This window comes from Bidens hawaiensis, unplaced genomic scaffold, assembly GCF_021521415.1.
Source record: "Bidens hawaiensis isolate Kalapana, Puna unplaced genomic scaffold, B.hawaiensis_p1.1 tig00023985_1, whole genome shotgun sequence".
In the NCBI taxonomy this organism is placed as follows: domain Eukaryota; kingdom Viridiplantae; phylum Streptophyta; class Magnoliopsida; order Asterales; family Asteraceae; genus Bidens; species Bidens hawaiensis.
In genome coordinates, this window is record NW_027493769.1 from 300,970 (window position 1) to 323,465 (window position 22,496).

Below are 22,496 nucleotides of genomic sequence, written 5' to 3' on the forward strand. Positions count from 1 at the left end.
CATGGATGAATTAAACATGTCGTAACAACATATTAAAAGATCTAAAAGAAACTTCATATGGTGGTCATTAAAAAGATCAGTAATTTAAATATACTTGTATAATAACAAAATAGAGAACATATTAAAACCATGAATACTTTTTTTTGGTGTTGGGGGGAATTAACAAAGTTTAGCAAAAACAAATTATGTTTGGAATCAATTTAAAAAACTTTAGAACTTTAAGGGGACTAATTTAAAAAAATTAAAAATGAAGGGACTAAATTTACAAAAGTTGAAACTGCACTGTAGCATTAGCTTTCCTATTATATATAGTATAATAATAATCGGACACACAACAAGAAATAATAATAATAATAATAATAATAATAATAATAATAATAATAATAATAAAAACAGTTTACACCCTTTTGACTGTTTGTCTCTCTTACCAGGTGGGTATTCAGTATTCAGTAATCAGTGATCAGTTATTAGTTTATTATTATATTATCTTTTTTCAGTTGGGTGTTTTTTATTTGTTTATAAAAATTTAATCTTTTAATTTGTGTGGTGTAAAGTTTCAATCTTTATGTCTTTTTTTGGGTTTCTTGGATGATCTGCAGATCTTTGATCAGATGGGTCTTTTTTGGGTATAATAATAATAATAATATTAATAATAATATTAATAATGTTTTGATCAACATTTTGAAAATTTTTATTTGGGTGGATGATTAAGAAGTTTGAAAATTGAAACCCATATTTGTTTTTATTGATTATTAATTATTAATATTATTAATAATTAATTAGTTGTCAATTTATCATGGAAACTATTTACTATTGTATTCATATGAGTTATGCAGTTCATGATTCTGTGTGGGGCTAAGTTTTTCTTTTTCTTTTTGCAGAAAAAAAGGCTTAAATTATGATTTATGAGCTACAAATTTTTAATCTTTTCCATGAATTGTTCTTGTTTCTGTAAGGGATTTCTTTACTTTTTGCAACAAAAAAAGGTTTAAAATTATGGTATTTTGGTAACAAATTCACCGTGTTTTTCATCATTAGCTCTTGTTTCAGTTCTTGATTTTCAAAAAGATAATTTTTTTTTTAGTTTTTAGTTACAAATTTACAATCTTTCTCATCATAAGTTCTTGTTGCAGCCTGGAATTTATTCTTTTTTCTGCAAAAAAGGTCTAAAATTATTCATCAATTGCTCTTGTTTTTGAGTTCTTAATTTGCAAAAATAAAAAAAAACACTAGTTTTTTTTTTTAGTTGCAAATTTTCAATTTTTCTCATGATATGTTCTTGTTGCAGCATGGAATTTATTCTTTTATTTTTTTTTCAAAAAGGTCTAAAATTAAAAATATTTTTGTCACAACTTAACAACCTTTCTCATCATATGTTCTTGTTTCACCATTGAATTTATTCTTTTTTTTGCAAAAAGGTCTAAAAATTCATGATTTATATAATCTTTCTCATAATATGTTTATTTATTCAACATGATATTATTCTTTATTTCATAAAGTTTCAAAATTTATGAGTCTTGAGTTACAATTTCATAATCTTTTTTTTTTAATCCCAATTCCAATTACTAATTTTTATTTCACTCATTTGTGTTGCAGTTGCACTTAACCAGGAGCTGATAATAATAATAATAATAATAATAATATAAAGGTGTAAACTTTTTGCTTTTTAATGGGTGGATTTGATGATCATGTTGGGATAAAGGGAGATTGGATGGCTCCTAGTTCTAGTCCTAGCCCAAGGTCTTTCTTTTTGGCTATGTTGAGTGAATCTGGGTCCGGATCCGGGTCGGTGGCGGAACCACCTAAAGATAACCCAAATGGTGGGTTCACATTTCATGGACCAGACAAAAAGTTCGGGTCCGAATACGGCCCGTTTGGTGAGCCGAAAGCAGCAGGCTCAAGGTCTGGTCTTGTTGAAAGAATGGCTGCTAGAGCTGGTTATAATGCTCCTAGGTTGAACACTGATATTATTAGGCCTCCTGCTGACGTGGCGAAACAGTCGTCTGTGTTAACGATCCCTCCTGGTCTCAGTCCGACTTCACTTCTTGACTCGCCGGTTTTTCTGTCGAATTCGCTGGTAAAAGTTGCTTAAACCGCTTTCTTTGTTGTTTTTTGAAAGTGTTGTGATAATCATATTACGGGTGTGTGTGGGTTGGTTTTGGACTCGGATCGAACCAAACCGAAACCCGAAAATTCGATTTTTGGGTTTTTGAAAATCGTTTTGTTTTGTGTTTTTGGTTCTCAAAATGTGTTCTGTTCGGTTTAGGTTTTGTCATTTGCGCTTGACGCGGACAAAAATAATAAACTTGGCCAACTCTGGGTCTAAATTTATTTGTTAGTTAATAATTAATTGATTATTACACGTATGGGCTTAAATTTTCGAGTTACGCCATTTGTTATTTATTTTTGTAAATTCACTTAACAAGATAGCATTAAAAAAAGTTATAATCCACAAATTCGATGACAAAAAGACATTTTTTCGGTTCGGTTTGGTTTTTAGGGGTTTGGTTCGGTGTTTTTTATTTTTGTTATATATGTAAAACCTAAACCGAGCCGGAAAGTTGGTTTATGAATATATAACATAAAAACGATGACTTTGTTTTCAGTAGGATCGGTTTTGCCCTTCAAAAGGGGGTGGGCGCAGCTTGTTGCCCGCTTACCTGCATCTCTGTTGTAATTAGATCCTTTTTTTAAATTTTAAAAAAAAGTTGGATTTAAAAAAAAAACATAAAACCAAATCGTCAATTTTGGGTTGGGTTCAATTATTTTTGTTTGGTTATGTTGGTTATTTCACGTACCAGTAGGTTATTTCGGTTTCATGCACACCTCTAAATCAGATTCTTGAATATAACATAATTTGTGAATATTTTCTTGGTTTTTTTTGCAGGCTCATCCATCTCCGACAACCGGGAAATTCCCATTTGCTCAAAATAAAGATGATTCGTTCGAAGACTTCAACACTTCATCTTTTGCGTTTAAACCTGTTCTTGAATCCGCTTTTGTTTCGGTTTCTAACAAGGTAGTTGTTATACACTTGTACTCGTTTTATAATTGGTAATTGTTAATTGTATTAAATGAATAATTTGTATACAATAGGAGGCCCTATATATATATATATATAGGACATATATTACATCTAATATTAGAAACAATCAATTAGATATATGACACAAATCTCTGTCTAATATTCCCCCTCAAGCTAATGACGGGGAGCAACTTTTAGCTTGGATCTGAGAAGTAGAAATCGTTGTAAGGATAGGGGTTTTGTAAACACGTCTGCGATTTGATCATCTGTCTTGATAAACTGTATTGAGAGCTTTTTTTAGCGACCCTTTCTCTAACAAAATGAAAGTCAATCTCCACGTGTTTTGTGCACGCATGAAAAACGGGATTGGCTGATAGATATCACACCACAAGATAGGTGGCAATGTCATAGAAACGTGAAGCTCCTTTAGAAGTGCTTCAAGCCATGTTAACTCAGCAACAGTGTCTGCTAGGGCTTTGTATTCGGATTCTGTAGATGACCGAGAGACAGTTTGTTGTTTACGAGCACGCCATGAAATAAGATTGGACCCAAGGTAGATGGCATATCCCCCCGTGGATCGACGGTCATCGAGAGAGCCAACCCAATCTGCATCGGAAAAGGCTGTGAGAGACCGTTTGTGAGCATCAGTGTAAGCATGAACAACAGGAGCTGACTTTTGTTGAATCAACAAACCAAGATTAGATGTTCCTTGAAGATACCGAAGAATTCTTTTGACCGCAGACCAATGATTTTCTGTAGGGGAGTGCATAAATTGACAAACTTTGTTGACCGCAAAGGTTATGTCAGGTCTGGTAAGAGTTAGGTACTGTAAAGCCCCAACTGTTTGTCTAAATTTCACTGGATTGTCAAACTGAGGGCTATCTCCGAGAGCTAAATTAGAGTTAGGGACCATAGGCGAGTCAACAGGTTTTGACTGAGAGAGACTTGCTTTTTGAATGATGTCAGCAATATATTTTTTCTGTGAGAGAAGCAACTCATTGTCTTTGAAGATTACCTCAATGCCCAAAAAGTATGACAACCGACCCATGTCTTGGATCGCAAAAGTAGTGCTCAACCGTTGAATGAAGTGGTCAATGAGTCGGGAATTGTTGCCGGTGAGAATTATGTCATCCACATAAACAAGCATATATAATAAGTGACCATTATGGGAATTAATAAACAGTGAAGGATCTGTTCTAGACCCGTGAAACCCAAGTTGTAACAAGACTCCCGAAAGACGATTGAACCAGGCCCTAGGAGCTTGTTTGAGGCCATACAAGGACTTATGAAGCAGACACACATGATTTGGCTTTTGAGGATCGATAAAGCCTTGTGGTTGTCGTAAGTACACGGTTTCCTTGAGATCACCGTAAAGAAAAGCGTTTTGAACATCTAATTGGCGAAGAGACCATTTCCTTGTAACGGCAAGCGACAGAACCACATGAACCGTGGTGGATTTTACCACCGGACTAAATGTCTCATGATAATTAATTCCCGGCTGTTGGTTAAAACCTTTCGCCACTAAACGGGCTTTGTAACGTTTTATATTCCCATTTTCATCATGTTTCAGCCTGTATACCCACTTACAATCAACAACATTAGCATTAGGAACTGGTTGTACTAAAGTCCATGTACCGTTTCTCAGTAAGGCTTTGAATTCCTCTGTCATGGCAGCACGCCATTGAGGACTTTTGTTAGCAATGGCAAAGGTGGATGGTTCTGTTGAGGAAGAGTGAGTGGAAGTGTGAAAAGCAGAAGCATTGTAGGAAGTCCGTTGCTTAGGATTTTGTCTTAGATTTGGAGGGCGTGTACGTTGTTGGGTGTCGGTTGTGGTGGGGATTGAAGTGGATTCTGTTTGGGCAGAAGGTTGAGTTGATGATGGAAAGGATGTGGTAGTAGATGGGGCTGTTTGAGCAGAATTTTGGTAAGTCTGGTAGGCTGGAACTGTGGGTTGAGTAGCCATAGTAGAGCTGCGCTGATAGGTGGCAACAGGTGGGGCTGTTGGTGGGGAGTTGTCTGGTTGGGGCGAGGTAGTGGGTGTTTGGACAACATTGGTTCGGGCTGAGGGTGATGATGGTTGAGCTGAGTTGGTAGTTGGTTCAGTTTGGGTGGGAGTTGATGAGTGATGATGTTGGTCGTTTGTAGAAGATGATGGTTGTTCATGTGTTGTAGGAAAAGGATAGGATGAAAAGTAAGGATCTGGAGAGGGTGGGGTAGGTGTAGGAGAAGATGCTCGAAGGAAAGGAAAATGTGTTTCATTAAATCGTACATGTCGAGCGATGTAAATACGATTTGTGGTAGGATCAAGACATTGATATCCGTGGTGTGAAGGACTATACCCAAGGAAGATACATGGTAATGAACGGAAATCCATTTTGTGTGGATTGTATGGACGAAGATGAGGAAAACATTGGCACCCAAAAACACGTAAAAATGAAAGATCAGGTTTACGATTGAGAAGATGCTCAAATGGAGAGATATGGGACGAGGTACGAGAAGGCATGCGGTTTATCAGGTATGTGGCGGTTTCAAAAGCAAAGTTCCAAAAACGCATTGGAACACCCGATTGTGCTAAGAGTGTGAGGCCGGTTTCGACCACATGGCGGTGTCGTCTCTCAACAAAGCCATTTTGTTTGCTTGTATGAGGACATGAGAGACGATGTAGAATTCCAAGTGTTGTAAAGAAAGAAGACAAGTGTCGAAATTCCCCACCCCAATCTGTTTGAACTGATTTAAGTTGTGTTTTGAATTGTCTTTCAGCCATTGTGTGAAATTGTTTAAAGGTGCTAAATACATCAGATTTTTGTTTAATGGGAAATATCCACATATATCTAGTGTAATGATCAACACAAAGTAAAAAATAGCGATGACCATAAAAGGAAGTAACAGGAGCAGGTCCCCAAACATCACAAAAAACCAAATCCAACACATGGGTACTTTTATAATTTGAAGAAGATAAATGCAATTTTGAAGACTTTCCCATGGGACATGAGTTACAAAAAGGAAATGCAGAATTATTGCTAACAGGAAGACAATTCTTTGAAATCATGGATTGTAAAAGTTGCAAGTGAGGATGTCCAAGTCTTTGGTGCCAAGTTGTAGGAGAAGCTCGAACAGTAGAAAATGCAACATTTGAGACAGTATGAATCTTTGGTAGATGAAAGGAGTAGATACCATCTTTACTTGGACCCATGAGGAGGATAGTTCTCGTAACCGTATCCTTCACACAAAAAAATGTAGAGTGAAACTCAAAAAAGACATTATTATCTTGACAGAAACGTTGTACTGAAAGAAGATTTCGTTTAATTTGTGGAACGTGTAGGATGTTATTAATAGAAAGGGTTTTATTTGGTGAATTAAAGGCGGTGGAGGCAATATGAAGAATAGGTAAACTGTTGCCATTACCAACAAGAAGGGAATCCTTACCAAAGTAAGGCTTAAAATTGTCAAAGCCAGTGAGATCAGGTGCTGCATGACTGTTTGCACCAGTGTCAGGCAGCATGATGATGATGCTTGTGAGCGATGATCAGCAAAGTTCGCTTGTGGAGCGTTTCGTGGTGGACGAATTGTTGCTGGATCACGATTTGGGCACATAGATGGAATGTGCGCAATGCCACACCTGTTGCAAGAACCATAGACGGTATTCTGATTAGACGCCCAAGCAAATCTGGAATTGTTACCTGATGAGGAGCCCGTGTTCCGGTTGTTGTTATAGTTTCCTCACGTGTTCCGGTTGTTGTTATAGTTGCCTCGTCCACGTCGGTTGTTGTTATATGAACCACGGTCACGGTTGGACTGTCCACGAGCACTGTTATAGGCCTGATTTTGCTGTTGTGCAGGTTGCACATTGAAACCTAACTGTGTCATCAGTTGTTGAAGTGATTGTACTGTTTCAGGCGGGAGTTGAAGGTTGTTCTGCGAAGCTGAGTCACGGCTGGTTGTAGCCATGAAAGCTTGGGTAACAACAGGAAGAGTGGGATCAACCTTCTTTGTCATGTATTCATGATCAGCGAGTAGCCCAGGTAATTCCAATAAGGTAACAGGAGGGTGTCGGCCAACAAGGGTGGGCTTCAAGTTGTTGTATTCTGCCCGAAGACCTGAAATAATCAGCATAACGACATCTTTTTCTTGCATAGCTTCACCAATGTTTGCTAATGCATCATTATATTCTTGGGCTCGTGTGATATAAACAGCTGATGATTCATCAGGTTGCATCTCCATCTTGAGGAGTTCGGTTTTCAGTGTGTACTCTCGAGAAGATGTATGTGGTGCGTAAGCACGTTCCAAAGAAAGCCATAGGTCACGAGAAGTATCACCTTGTACATGCTTAAAGGAGGCTTCAGAGATCGTTGACAGCAAGAGCATGCGAACGTGGGCATCATTGGAAACCCATGTTGGGTAGTCAGGGTTCGGTTGTTTTGTGGGTGGCTCTGGATCTTTGCCAGACGAGGAAGAATTAGCAGTGATGGTTTGGGATGGACATGGAAGAGAACCATCAATGTAAACATACAGGCCGTTGGTGATGAGAAAAGGTTTGATCATGGTTTTCCAATATCCATAATTGGTGGGACTTAGGGTAAACCCGAACTTGTGAGAGTTGTGGTTGGTTTTCTCCACTGTGGTGAAGGAGATGATGGCCATTGTTAAGAGGTTTGGAAGAACAGAAAAAAAAAAAGAGACGGCTGTTAGGGTTGAATGATCGGTGGCTGTGATACCATATAATCGGTAATTGTTAATTGTATTAACTGAATAATCTGTATACAATAGGAGGCCCTATATATATATATAGGACATATATTACATCTAATATTAGAAACAATCAATTACATATATAACACAAATCTCTGTCTAATACGTTTAGTCATTTAAATATCTAAAAATGCAAGTATATGTTATTTAACTTATCGCGATTATTTCATATGCATTTAGGTAAATCCACCGTTTATGTCATGGCAAACCGAGAATCATTTCCCGCCTCAAAACGTTGAAACCAACAAAAATAGTAATTTAAACGAAAATATTATTCAAGAATACCATGAAGAAGACGCGGATAATATAACGAGTGGCGAAAACGGTCATTATACAAGTGAAGATGGATATAACTGGCGAAAATATGGTCAAAAAACAAGTGAAGGGTAGTGAGTATCCAAGAAGCTATTACAAATGCACATATGCAAGCTGTGCGGTCACGAAAAAAGTGGAACGGTCCCACGAGGGGCACATAACCGAAATCATCTATAAAGGGGCGCACAATCATTCCAAACCTCCTCCCAGCCGTAAGTCTGGGTCCATAACCGAGTGGGGGCAAGATGGTAATCTTGAAGTGTCGTCAACTGCGGTCAACCATACTCATGTCGAGTCTAGTGATCATGTGGATGGCTCGTTGACTTTGTCTAATGAGGAAGGAGAAGATGATGATCGTGCGACACATGGTAGCGTGTCATTGGGCGGTGACGGTGATGGAGACGAATCTGAGTCGAAACGAAGGTTTATATATTTTTTTAGCTTAAATATAAATTTTACGCCTTAAAGTGTAAATGTGCATGTTTTTCATATTCTAGAAAAATTGAAGCGTATGCATCGGATGTTAGTGGGGCCAGTCGAGCTATACGGGAGCCGAGAGTAGTCGTGCAAACCACGAGTGAGGTGGATATTCTTGATGACGGCTATCGTTGGCGCAAATATGGACAGAAAGTCGTTAAAGGAAATCCAAATCCAAGGTCAAATTTTTACATTTTCGTTACCTAGCTGACTCGGCTCGACTCGTTTGCAAACCGAGCCGAGCCAGCTTGTTTATTTTAACAAGCTGAAATGTTAAGTCGCAAAGTAGTAGATGCGAATTATAAATTACTATAAATAACATTTTATGTTACTACTTTTTGATACAGGAGTTACTACAAGTGCACAAGCACGGGCTGCACGGTTAGAAAACACGTGGAACGTGCTTCACACGACCTTAAATCCGTGATCACGACATACGAAGGAAAACACAATCATGACGTCCCAGTCGCACGTAACAGCAGTCACGTTAACTCAACCGTCACACAAACTCAATCGGTTCAACCTTCTCAGGTTCAACACACCATGGCTAGGTACGAAAGACCGCATTACGGTTTGCAGCCGGGTCCCACCGCCTATGGTTACGGGATGAATATGAACTTGAGTCAAATGGGTATGGTTGGGTTGGGACCTAATGGCCATCAGTTTATTGGACACATGAATGAGATGGGAATGATGTTGCCTAAAGGTGAACCGAAGGTTGAGCCGGTGTCGGACCATGGGTTGAACCTAGGCGCGAATGGTTCGCCGATTTACCATCATCAGGTTATTAATGGGATTCCAATAGGTCCTCATATGTAAATTTTTGTGGTGGTTTAAGAGAATTATTCACAACTTAATATTGTTATTATTATTTGGTTTTATTTATGTTGCAATTCTTGTTATTTGATGATATGTGCTATGATATATATATTGGCAAATTCTTTGTTGATAATTATATGGCAGTTTTAATTAGAGGGTATAACTTTTTTACATTTTTAGCTCGTTTTTTTTAACGACAAAAAAATAGAGAATTGCTTAGGTACTCCGTACGGGGTGGCTCAATGGCAAAAAACCACCGTCGGCTGGCTTAATCCAGCCATACGGATCCCTTAAGTGTCCCCAAGTTATCTCCAATTTTGGGGAAAATCCACCCGCCAAAGGCTTATCAGATATGAATATATATTTTACATTGTTAAAATATTTTTTAGTTTTTCTTAATTATTGGAACAAGGTTTTCTTGTTTGTGTTTATTCATTGAAAAAATTATGAGGGTGTTTAAACAAACGAATAATAAATTATTTATAAAATTGTATAAAAATTCACAATTTAATTATCTAAAGAAATTAAAGAGTGAACTATAGTTTTCATTCATGTGATTTGTCCAAATATGCGGATTTAGTCCCATAGTTTTTGCGATTTTTGTCCCTGTAGTTTCATTCACTTGCAATCAAACCTAAATTCCTCAGTTAAGTCTGGTCGTTAAAACCATCAACGTGCCCCTCACGTGAGGGACATTTTTCTCCCCAAATAAACCCCAGTTCTAATTCGCAAGGCCCATCACATGAGGGGTTGGGGTGTATTTGAGGAAAAAAAACAGGACAAAACTGCCCCTCACGTGAAGAATACGCTGATGGGTTTAACGATCAGACTTAACGAAGTTAATGAATTCGGGTTTAACTGTAAGTGAAGTGAAACCACAAGGACGGAAATCGCAAATTTAAAACTATTTGACTAACCGCAAATTTTGACAAACCATAGGGAGGAAAACCGCAGTTTACTCAAAATATAAATGATAAGTTTTCTTTACTTTTTTTTTCTTTTATTCATCTTTTATAAATGAACGTAAACCACACGAGCCAAAATAACTTTTCTAATGTTTATAAAAATGTATGAAAACTTACAATTCAAATAAAATTTTCTTCACCTTTTCCTTTTCTTTTATTCATCTTTTATAAATAGATCGTAAACCACATGGGCCAAAACAACAATTTATTCATTGTAGATCACATTCTTTAATCACTCACTTTGAAGTAGATTTAACCGATTCCAAGCGTCGAGCGTCTAAACGTAACTTTGTTTTCTATTTAGTATGGAAAGAAGTAAAGTTATTCGACTATAACATCCACAACTCCAAAGACAAATATATAACCATAGCTGAGCATTTCTTAAAGAAAATGTACAAAACCCGAAACACAACGAATCAAATGTATGTTTGTAGGTTAATCTTTTTAGCATCATATTTGCAACAACATTGTTAGTGAATGAACAAGAATTGAATTAAGAAAGGTTTGACTTTGACTTTTGCTTCTACACATTGTTTTGGTCAAATATCCCTGATTTCTTGGCTTCATCGCGAGCTATAGAGGCCGAAAGGATCCCGAGGTCGCGGTTTATAAAAGTATAAGCCGTTTCACACTCGGATATTATTCTCGACACAGATGATGGTTGACCCGAAATTGTTTCAGATGATCCAACGGCCACCGCAGCATACGAGTCACGTAGGTTTTTCAAGTTCCCTAAAAACTGCCATTATAAAAATCAAGCTTAAATTATCAATACTTTCCCATCAATTCAAGTTATATTTTATCTCTAACGGGTCAAACAGGTGAGTCAAGAAAGACCGCTAAAAACAAGATGGTTAGAAAGTCAGTTAAAGTCGATGTTATCGAACCGACTGCCTTACATGTCCACTCGTCAGGTCGATTTAAAAAACTAGATGACGTCATACACGCACAAATTATGAAACAACTTTATCGTTAACAATATACGAATCCTCAAACTATATAGGTTTGAAGTAAATGAGATTTTGTAATGAAAAAAAGTTAAAAAAAATTAGCTGAAAACAAAAAATAATTCCGGTCCATCCACGGGATCCGTTTTGCCAATCCGATTTACCCAAAGTTTTTTTTTTAATGCAAAAGACCTAAGATATGTCATTTTATTTCAAAATCATAACATAAGTTTTGTAAAGATATTTTACGCACTACTTATTTTTAAGACTTCAAAAAGATTGAGACCAAATGTGTTTCGGGTCAACCCAACCCTCCCATTTTGCCACATCTATATTCTAAGCACTCAAAAAGACGAAAAGAGAAAGCATTTATGAAGTGTCTCGCAAACTATTAATCACCCAAAAATAGTTACTAAAAAAGATATGATATGAAAATTGCACACAAAAGGATTTGACACAAACTTACTTTTTTGAGATTCTTGTATGTCTCTAATAAGCGATGTGCAGCAGGCCCAAATCCATGCAGTAGAGGTACTCCATCATATGTGTCCATGGACGGATTTCCTATAAAAGAGAATTTAATTTTTAGTATGGGTTGGGTTGACCCGAAAGACTTTTTGTCAGAATATTTAATTTCTTCATAGGTAGGTTTTTTGGCTAAAACCAAAATTCGGTTTTCATGTTTTTTGAAAACCATTCGGGCCTAATCCGGTTTTTAGGTTTTCGAGAAATGATTTACTTTTGGGTCTAAATTTTTATGATAATTTATAGTTAATTGATTATTACACATGTGGACCTAAATCTTTTGGCTACGCCTTTTGATAAATCATAAAACGAACAGCCGGTTTTTTATTGGGTTATGTTTTTTTGGTTTCATGCACACCCTTAAAGATTTTACGAATAAAAAAATGCACTGCGGGTGACTTTCAATTCGTTTGACCAGTTGACATGTTTCCACTTTAGATAGCATATTTGTTTGATCTGGATCGACCTGTTTATAGTAAACGGGGCTAAACTGTTTCCTCTTATTATAACTGGGAGATTATTAAAGATGATTAAATAAACAACCAAACCTTGGTGTATATTGTATTGAAGGATCTTGTGGTTTCTAAGAAAGACTCGAGATGTGCACGCAGCTTCATGTCCACCTCAGCATAATCCTCATCAGGATTATATGAATGCTGTATTTAAAAACAAATAAATAATATGGAAATGCTATTATAAGATATAATATAACAGTGATGTTTATGGGATTAACCTTTGATGCTAAATCATCAACCATCTCTTGCAGACTCGATAATCGACCAGATTGACTCGCGAGTTGTTTCTCCAAATCTGATATGTCGGGCCTGTAAAAACCCTTCAGTTATGACAAAAATTGAAAGATTCTTGGTAGTCAAATGTCTAAAATACCCTTCAGTTATGACAAAAATTGAAAGATTCTTGACCTATTAATGGAACATTGTAAATTATTGACATTTTTAATTTTCTTTTGCAGAAAAATTGTTTGATCACTCTAGTAACTATTTACTAACTAGTGGGCCTGTAAATGAACAGAAAGAAACATGTTCGCTTGTTTACCTTTAACCGAACAAAGAATCCATGAACAATAAACAAATCATGTTCGTTTATGTTGGTTTGTTAACAATATAAACCAACGGTTCATAAATGCAGACGAACAAACACACCTGAACATGATTAAAATGATTATATTAACGAGCAAACTTAAACAAACATATACTAACAAACATAAATGAACATAAACAAATTTAAACGAACGAATGAGACGTGTGTTCATGTTAGTTCGTTAACCGTTTTAACTAAACAAATATAATTTTTTGTTCATGTTTGTTCGTTTATTTAATAACCAAACTTTCTGTCGAATGGTTCACTGAACATTCGGTTCATTTACAGACTGTTAACTAGACACAACAATTATCCAACTGTATGTGTATATAATATGCAAAACTGATATAAGAAGTTAAAAACTAATATTTATATCCTGATCATATATACAAAAGAAAGAAATAATTAACCTTTTTAAGCATACCATTGCTAATAATAACTCAAAGACAAAGTGGAAAACATAAAAATAATAAATATAAACAATCTTACAATGGATATATTTACTGAATTTGCACATCAGCAGGAAACAGTTTACACTCTTCAGAGAATATTTGAGCTTGTTTTCCAGCAATAGAATCTATCAACTGTATATCCTTTGCAACCTGTTCATCAACACTATCACAAGACACACAAATATAGATTATGTATATTTGACTTGTAAATTAAAATATTGAAACAATGTAAAAGAAAATCACATAGAAACATGATATGAACCTCTACTCTGGATTATCAGCATAAATGCTAGCTTCCACAAGATCTACAACCAAACGAAGCATCTCGGTACGTTCTTCATAACTTCCTCGTCCCTGCAACCAATCATTACTTAAAATCAGGTCAACTCGGGTTATGTTTTATATTTAACAGGTCAATTGGGTCAATTTGGAAATAAATCTTTTCTTCGTAGATTTAATTACTAAGACATTTACAATCAAGATTAACAAACATATGCAACATTTATATGAATATTAATATACTAAAATAGTAAAATAACATCAATCACGCTATGAAGTACCAAAATCATCAAAGAGATGGCATTCTGCTAGAAACAATGATGAGAATCAAACTCACTTGAATAGCTTCCGTGTCTACGCTGGTGGTTATGCCAAGAAACTTTGCAATCTCTGCCAAATCTGTAAACAGAAAACTTGTTATATGTCAAAAATGTCAAATAAACAGAAACAATATTAGCATCCTATTGTATATTCACTTTGACTTTCAAAAGTCTGATTGGACAAATTATAAAAACTAAAACTTGACACTAATTGTTCCGTATATATGATATAATATAACCATAGAAATTTGTATCAATAAATAGTTCATTACTAGTTATTGTATATTATTCAGATATATCTATTTTGCAGCCAATTACGACATACAATCTAGGGTGTAAACGAGCCGAGCTGCTCGCAAGCTACTCGAGCTCAGATAGATAAAAATCTCAAAACAAACCGAGCTTTTTCGAGCTTGAGCCGAGCCCGGGCATTAATTAAAGTTCGTTTAGTTATCGAGCCTGAGCTCAAGTGATGTATGGGAAGCTCGTTTAGGCCCGTAGATCCGAGCTTAGGCTCATTTAAGTACAAGACGGGCTCGAGCCGAGCTTAGGCTCATTTAAGGTTTTTCTCGAAATATATAAAACTAACTAAAAATATTATAAATTAATTCATAAGTGAGCCGAGCTTAAAAAAACAACTCACAAGCCGAGCTTGAGCTCTAGAAATGAACTCGAAACAACTCTAGCTCGAGCTCAAGTTCTCGTAAGTCAAAACAAGAAGAGCCCGGGCTCGGATCAGCTCGTTTACACACCTAAATCTGATTAGTAATAGACATTAATACTAATACTAATAATAAAAATTTTGAGTTATTTCTAACTTATCATCAACTTAAACTGAAGATCTAAACTAAACAAGTAATAACAACAACAACAACAACAACAACAACAACAACAAATGATCAACAAGCTGAGCTTGATCTCTCATAAGTCAAAACGAGCCAAGCTCGGCTCAGATCGGCTCGCTTACAAACCTAAATCTGATTCTTAAGATACATTAAATAATAATACTAATAATAATAACAATGATATAAAATGATCAACGAGCTCTCGCTTTCGCTCTCGCTCGAGCTCTCGTAAGTCAAAACAAGCCGAGCTCGCGCACGCCTCAGCTCGTTTACACACCTAAATCTGATTTTAAAAAGACATTATTAGTGCTAATAATAATAATAATAATAATAACAACAAATGATCAACGAGCTAGAGCTTGTTTACACACCTAAATCTGATTTTAAAAAGACATTATTAATACTAATAATAATAATAATAATAATAATAATAATAATAATTTTAAGTAATTTCTAGCACGTTATTAACTTTAGATTGAAGATCTAAACTAAACAAATCAAACAATAATAATAACAATAATGATAATAATTTTAAGTAATTTCTAACATAATTATTAACTTAAATTATAGATCTAAGCAAAACAAAACAAATAATAATAATAATAATAATAATAATAATAATAATAATAATAATTTTAAGTAATTTCTAGCACGTTATTAACTTTAGATTGAAGATCTAAACTAAACAAATCAAACAATAATAATAACAATAATGATAATAATTTTAAGTAATTTCTAACATAATTATTAACTTAAATTATAGATCTAAGCAAAACAAAACAAATAATAATAATAATAATAATAATAATACATACATACATAACAATTAGTACATTGTATCCTTGAGGTTTCTTCCTCATCTCCTTGCAAATTCTGTTGTGAAAACGGAGATTTATCACCTAACAACCTGCAATCAATCAATTAATCAGTCAACAAGTAAGATACACAACACAATTACATGAATCCATGACTAATTAACATATCATTATTAATATTACTTGAAAAACAGCCACTCGAGAAGCGAATAACGCTCCATGCCGGCGAATAAGAGAGATTGAGATGGTGCGTTGGCTCTAGGTTATGATAATAGCGTTAATTTCCTCTGTATCTCTTCCATTTGATGCTGTAATGATAATAATAATAATAATTATTATTGTTGTTCACTGGATCGATTGATTAGATTTAGGGTTTTGGTTTTGGTTTTGATTTTTATTTGAAATGAGTAGTGTAATTCAACTGTTCAAAACGAAATATTCAATTTAGTGATTTAAGTAATAATAAGACTAGTAGTAAAGTGCTATTTTCGCCATCGAGGATGGGTTAGTTATGCATCGAGAGTTCGAGACTCCTTGACGTTTTATGATTCGTACCATTTTTGTCTATTTTACTAGCGCGGTTAATAGGGCTGTTCATCGAATTGAATAATCCGAATAATTTTTTTTGCAGTAGTCGTATTCGATTAAAAGTAGAACTATTCGATTCGTATTCGTATTTTATGTCCTATTCGAAATTCGATTAGAATTCGTATTTGAAACTCAAATTCAAATAAATTCGATCTGGTTCAAGTTTGCCTATGCCAAAAACTTCGAAAACCATAATTGTAATTGCAATACAAACATATATATTTAAAGTAGTTAGAATACCACATGATAATAAATTCAAAACTGAAATACAAATAGTATAAAATTCAAAATATTCAAAACGATAAGTCAATAACACCCATAATAGTATGGCTAAGAAACAATAATACGGCCAATTGGGTTTAAATAATTTGTAATGCCCATTTATTATTTGTGGATTTAACACAAATTAAAAATAATTATATATATATATACTCGAACACGAATCGAAATCGAATTTTTTAAAAACAGAATTCGAATCAAATCAAATTTTGAATGTTTCGAACGCAAATTAAAATCTGAACACCCTAGCGATTAGTTTTTTTACGTTAACTGAGGGGTGTAACGATCGTTTGTTTCTATTTTAATTTAAAAGAGAACTGCAGTTTTTGTCATTATGGTTTGACCAAATATGTGGTTGTAGTTCAACAGTTTCAAATTTACGGTTTTCGTCTGATAGTTTTGTTTTCACTCGCAATTAAGCCCGATCATACTAGCCCCGTTAACTTTGGTTTTTAAACTCATCATCATGCACCTCACGTGAAGGGCAATTTTGTCCTTAAATGGTTACATAATTGTTTGTTCCGTTTATCTACCAAAGGTGATGATCGAAACCACCAGAGATTAATCATAATCCTCGTTTTTTCGTGTACGGTTTGTGGAAGACGAAGGAAAGAACGACGGGGATGAAAATGGGATTTGGGAGTTCGATTTGCAACTGATTCGAGTGTAAGGCCCCGAACCCGGTAGCCCTACTTTCGCGTCGGATTTACTCATAAACACAATTCTTACAAATCAGAATTCATTAAAACTTTCGCGGAATATAAAAACTTTCTTAAAACATTTCATATCAAAACACGTCTTGTCTTAAAACATCATTTTGCCTTTCAAAATAAACGAAACATTAAACTTAAACATCTTGAGTCTTCCGATGCCAGCCTCTTATTCAGTGCCACGTGTCTCCTCAAGCGAGATGCCTCTTCCTACTCACCTGCGTGCATACTAAAAGTCAGCTACGCTGAGTGAGTTCTAGTTAATCAAGCAACTTATCATACAACCACTACATGCATCATATACGTATCCAAAGACACGTAGTCTACTATCTAACCTGCTTACCTTACCACTTAGCCTCTTATTTACACCTACCACCTTACCACTTTGCCACTTTAATAACGTATAACGTTATGCCACTTTGCCACTTTAATAACGTTTAACGTTATGCCACTTTGCCACTTTAATGACGTAGTCACGTATAGGCTTACCCTACCACGTACTATCGTCATGCCACTATCACTCTTACTACACCCTTGCCACTTCTAACACGCTCTACCTCTACTTATCTACAACATGCTTCATATCATTTACATAATAAGCAAGTCACATCATAGCATACATACACACTAATAACCACTTGGCAATCACTGTCCTTGGCGATGCGTGCAATATCCGAAGATCGTTCACGCACCAACAAGTATTATATAATAGCTACCTCGTATAACATCTATAGCATACACTTACCACTTAAGGTAAGTGTATTCATACTTCACATCGAGTATGCACACAGCCCCGAAAACATAACAAGGAAACGGGGCTAGAAACTCACCTGAACTCTGCCTCTTCCTCCGATAGTTGTAAATCCCTTCTTTAACTGAGCTCGGCTGACTGTATAAGTTACACGTATCAATACTCGCCTGATCTAATCTGGTGGCCTAGTATTAGCTTACTTTAACTTATCGTTCATAATTTATTTTCTAATCGAACTCGACTTTAGGCGAAGTTAAACCTTAGGCGAACTTAGCTTTAGGCGAAGTTAACCCTTAAGCGAACTTAGCTTTAGGCGAAGTTAACCCTTAGGCGAACTTAGCTTTTAGGCGAAGTTGTCATCAGGCGAACTTAGCTTTTAGGCGAAGTTGTCATCAGGCGAACTTAGCTTGCAAGCGAAGTTCATCAGGCGAACTTTGCTTGCAGGCGAAGTTCATCAGGCGAACTTAGCTTGCAGGCGAAGTTGTCGGCTGCAGCTACTGTTCGTCCTTAATCATCTTCGTTTCTTAACCAAATAACTCGATTTAGGTATCCACGTAATCGTCTGACCAGCGCCTACAAACCCCAATCATCCAATCAGCCTAACATCGATGTTTAAGGGGTGCGATTTAGGCATATAGGTTACGGGTTCCTTTAGGTTAACAATTAACCTATCAAATGCTAATCAATTCCAGTAATTATTGTTGTTTTAGGTTCGTTTATAACAAACTAACACAGATCTATGATTTCCCAAATCAAACCGAACCTATACGAACGATTTCTAACTATAAACGTACCTTGAACGAGTCGAACTACGAACCCGGTTAAGCCTTGATGTTGTTTTGGTCCGTCACGACGTTCCAGTACCAACAAGCTCGGGTTTTCGCCTTCGGATCTTGGTTCGGGTTATAAGATGGTGTTGTGTGTGTTTTGGTGGTGTACGGAATATGTGAGAATGAGGATTAAATGGTGATTAATGGTATTTATATTTAGGGATCATGGGCTTAAGCCCATGGACTCTCCTTCCTTCTTTCATAACCCAAGTCCATAACCCATATCCATTACCCAACACTAGCCCGACCCATACCAACTCCTACTCTATTTATTTATTTCCCGATAACCCGAGTAAACTTTCCCTCTATTATTAAGTAATACAATATTATTTTGGAAATTTCGGGATGTTACAAGTCTTCCCTCCTTAAAGAGGTTTCGTCCCCGAAACCTAACTTATTCCCTATAAAAGGAAAACTTCTTATATTTACACACTTTATTGAATCGCCTTTGCTTTCTGGGTTATCCCTCTTACTCCCGACTTTGCAGCCATCGAATGGTGGTCATGTGTTTTAGCTATTTAAGGTAGCTTGTCCATGAGGCTCTCGATGTCTCAAGTCTCGTCTCGTCTTTCCAAGGGCTTCCTTTGATGCTTTTGTGACAATTTGGCAACTCTCTTAGCATATCTGACTACAAGCTCCAAGCGTGACTTCTTCATTACTTTTTGCAGTTGGAGTCATGTTGTTTTCGTATATCGCTCTGCCTCAGATTCTTCTCGTGTCCGCCTCTTTTGTAACAGTCATCTATCTTATCTCTAAGGAAACACAAATGTTATCACTCTAGGAATTATTTAGTACATGATTCGTAAGGTAAGTAGTTAATGACGTTGATCAAGTGTAATTAACTATTTGCGTTACTCCTCAGGTTCTACATACTTCCCTTCATGATTTCACTTGTGCTTGTTTATACTCTTAAACAGTTAATCAGTTAAGATCAATTAATCTTATCCCTAACCTGCACTCATTCTTCATTTAGCAAATAAGCCAACATTAACATGCACCATTTACCATACACTTTACCTTTACTGAGCTTGCTTGAGTGACACATGGCTATCTTGAACTGGCATCTTATTTCTTTCTCATTTTAAATCCCATTCTCTGTTCGAGTCTAAGCATGTAGGATGCTTAAATCTCTCGAACTTATGCTCTGATACCAACTTGTAAGGCCCCGAACCTGGTAGCCCTACTTTCGCGTCGGATTTACTCATAAACACAGTTCTTACAAATCAGAGTTCATTAAAACTTTCGCGGAATATAAAAACTTTCTTAAAACATTTCATATCAAAACACGTCTTGTCTTAAAACATCATTTTGCCTTTCAAAATAAACGAAACATTAAACTTAAACATCTTGAGTCTTCCGATGCCAGCCTCTTATTCAGTGCCACGTGTCTCCTCAAGCGAGATGCTTCCTCCTACTCACCTGCGTGCATACTAAAAGTCAGCTACGCTGAGTGAGTTCTAGTTAATCAAGCAACTTATCATACAACCACTACATGCATCATATACGTATCCAAAGACACGTAGTCCACTATCTAACCTGCTTACCTTACCACTTAGCCTCTTATTTACACCTACCACCTTACCACTTTGCCACTTTAATAGCGTATAACGTTATGCCACTTTGCCACTTTAATAACGTTTAACGATATGCCACTTTGCCACTTTAATAACGTTTAACGTTATGCCACTTTGCCACTTTAATGACGTAGTCACTGTAACACCCCGTAACCGCAGCGGAAATGTAAACGGGATGCGACAGACACCTCTGATATCAACCACATTGTTTATAAAGAAAACCGAATGCATTAATATACTTCAAAATTACATTATCTCGTCTTTCATTACCGTCTAGGTGGTACACACATCATACAATACGGTTCATAATTCTATCTGTTATAATGTATCCTAACGTCCAGCACGCAAACCTTACACACATCAAGCACTTAGCACGTAATCAATCACTTTATCTTAGTTGTACCTGAAAAGCATGTGAGAAAACGGGTCAACTACGAATAGTTGGTGAGTTTCACAATTTTAGTAAACCATGATAAATCCATATCATAATATAATATTATCTGGGGACACTGTTAACCCATAAACACCTTTAATAACCTCTGGGGACACTGTTAACCCAGAACACTTCCAATAACCTCTGGGGACACTGTTAATCTGGGGACACTGTTAACCCAGAACACTTCCAATAACCTCTGGGGACACTGTTAACCCAGAACACTGTTGCGGGACCTTACAATATTAACAACTCAGACAATTACCATTTTAATACATTACCGTACAATAAACATTATATAAATACATTCATTTCCATGCGATCAGCATGTACTTAAACATTTTGATAGAAACATGCTTTCCGCCCCGGGAAAATATTTAAAACATTTCAGTAAAAAGGGGCCCGTGAAACTCACCTTAGCACTTGCAAGCAGGTAACGACAATCATTATCAATTAACACGTCAAATCTGTAATATGATCCCTACGATCGTTATTATACAATTATTGTTTATATAATCTTTAACCTTATCAATCTGTACATCTGGGGACACTGTTAACCCAGTACTGTACCTGTTCCGGGGGCAATGTTAACCCAGAAATACTTCTCCGGACTCAGATTGTGATGTCGTTTAGAGTTTCATGGTCACAATTTCTATTAGTCGTTTTCTCGTTTTGCGTGCCTAGCACGAATATCCGTTTTATGTTTTAAAAAATGAGTTTGGTCACACACGACCCGAATATAGTGGTTGTCTGATAATTTAATTCAAAATTTGAAATTATAGCTCGGTTTAGACGTCCCGATTGGCCGCGGGACTCGTTTCCGTCTTTGGCGTACCAGAAACCGTTAAAATCGGTTACAAATACCCAAATCATCCGACTTATTTTCGGATGATTCATTTTTACTTGTTTAACTCAATTATATGAAAATAGTCCATTTTTAAGGTTTTTATACACCAGTCAGCTCGCTTAAGCGAACTTCACCGGTTTACGCGTTTTAACTTTAAAAGTTTGATAATCAGCACGATTAATTATCCGTTTACTCTCGGATCTTGAAATTTTGCACAAATCAATTTTTAATAGTGGGGAATTTTATAAAAATATTTCCAGAATTAATTCTTATATTTAAAATTTATTTATCTATTTTTAAACACCATTTAAACACTAAATATGTCGTAAATACCAAACGACCTTAGAAAAATCCCAAATTTTTCCTGGATGTCCCCTGCCATCCACATAGTCCCCTGTAATTTTTTCAGAACCAAAATCTTCTTTTACATGCCCTTTTTCCAAAACCGAGCTAGAAATCCCTAGAAGTCGTTTAACCGAAAAGCCTACTTAGACTTCTCCAACGGACCTCAAATTTTGTGTGTGACTTATACATGATATGAAAAGCTTATCTGAAATTTTCCAGAATTTTTCATGATATTTAACTATTTTTCACCATTTTTGGCCAAAACCGAGCATTAAATTCACCAAATATTCATCATTTATCCAAAAATTACCAAAAATTCACAGAACTCATCTTTTCATGTCTTTAACACCTCTGTAAAATTTCATGACCTAACTCTAAAGCATCAACAATCTGTCCACATTTCCCAAAACCGAACATAACCGAATATACCTTTCGTTTTCCGCCAATACTGTGACAACTGCCCAATCCGACCCGACCCAGGTACCCGTTTTCTGATCCGATTCTT

General features: G+C 36.0%; 2 pseudogenes across 2 annotated transcripts; one reads left to right on the forward strand and one right to left on the reverse strand.

Moving 5' to 3' along the window:
- The first annotated feature begins 399 nt into the window (after nt 1–399).
- LOC143568409 (putative WRKY transcription factor 2) lies at nt 400–9,502 on the forward strand (annotated as a pseudogene). Its single transcript, XR_013141574.1, has 6 exons — nt 400–431; nt 1,597–2,077; nt 2,888–3,019; nt 7,955–8,512; nt 8,587–8,745; nt 8,914–9,502. The product of XR_013141574.1 is annotated as a putative WRKY transcription factor 2 (transcript).
- Nucleotides 9,503–10,763: 1,261 nt separating this feature from the next.
- LOC143568401 (AUGMIN subunit 7-like) lies at nt 10,764–15,936 on the reverse strand (annotated as a pseudogene). The gene is made up of 9 exons (XR_013141573.1): nt 15,818–15,936; nt 15,653–15,726; nt 13,992–14,053; nt 13,638–13,729; nt 13,413–13,538; nt 12,556–12,646; nt 12,371–12,478; nt 11,764–11,861; nt 10,764–11,089 (listed from the first exon to the last, which is right to left on the reverse strand). The product of XR_013141573.1 is annotated as an AUGMIN subunit 7-like (transcript).
- Between the last annotated feature and the right edge of the window lie 6,560 nt (nt 15,937–22,496).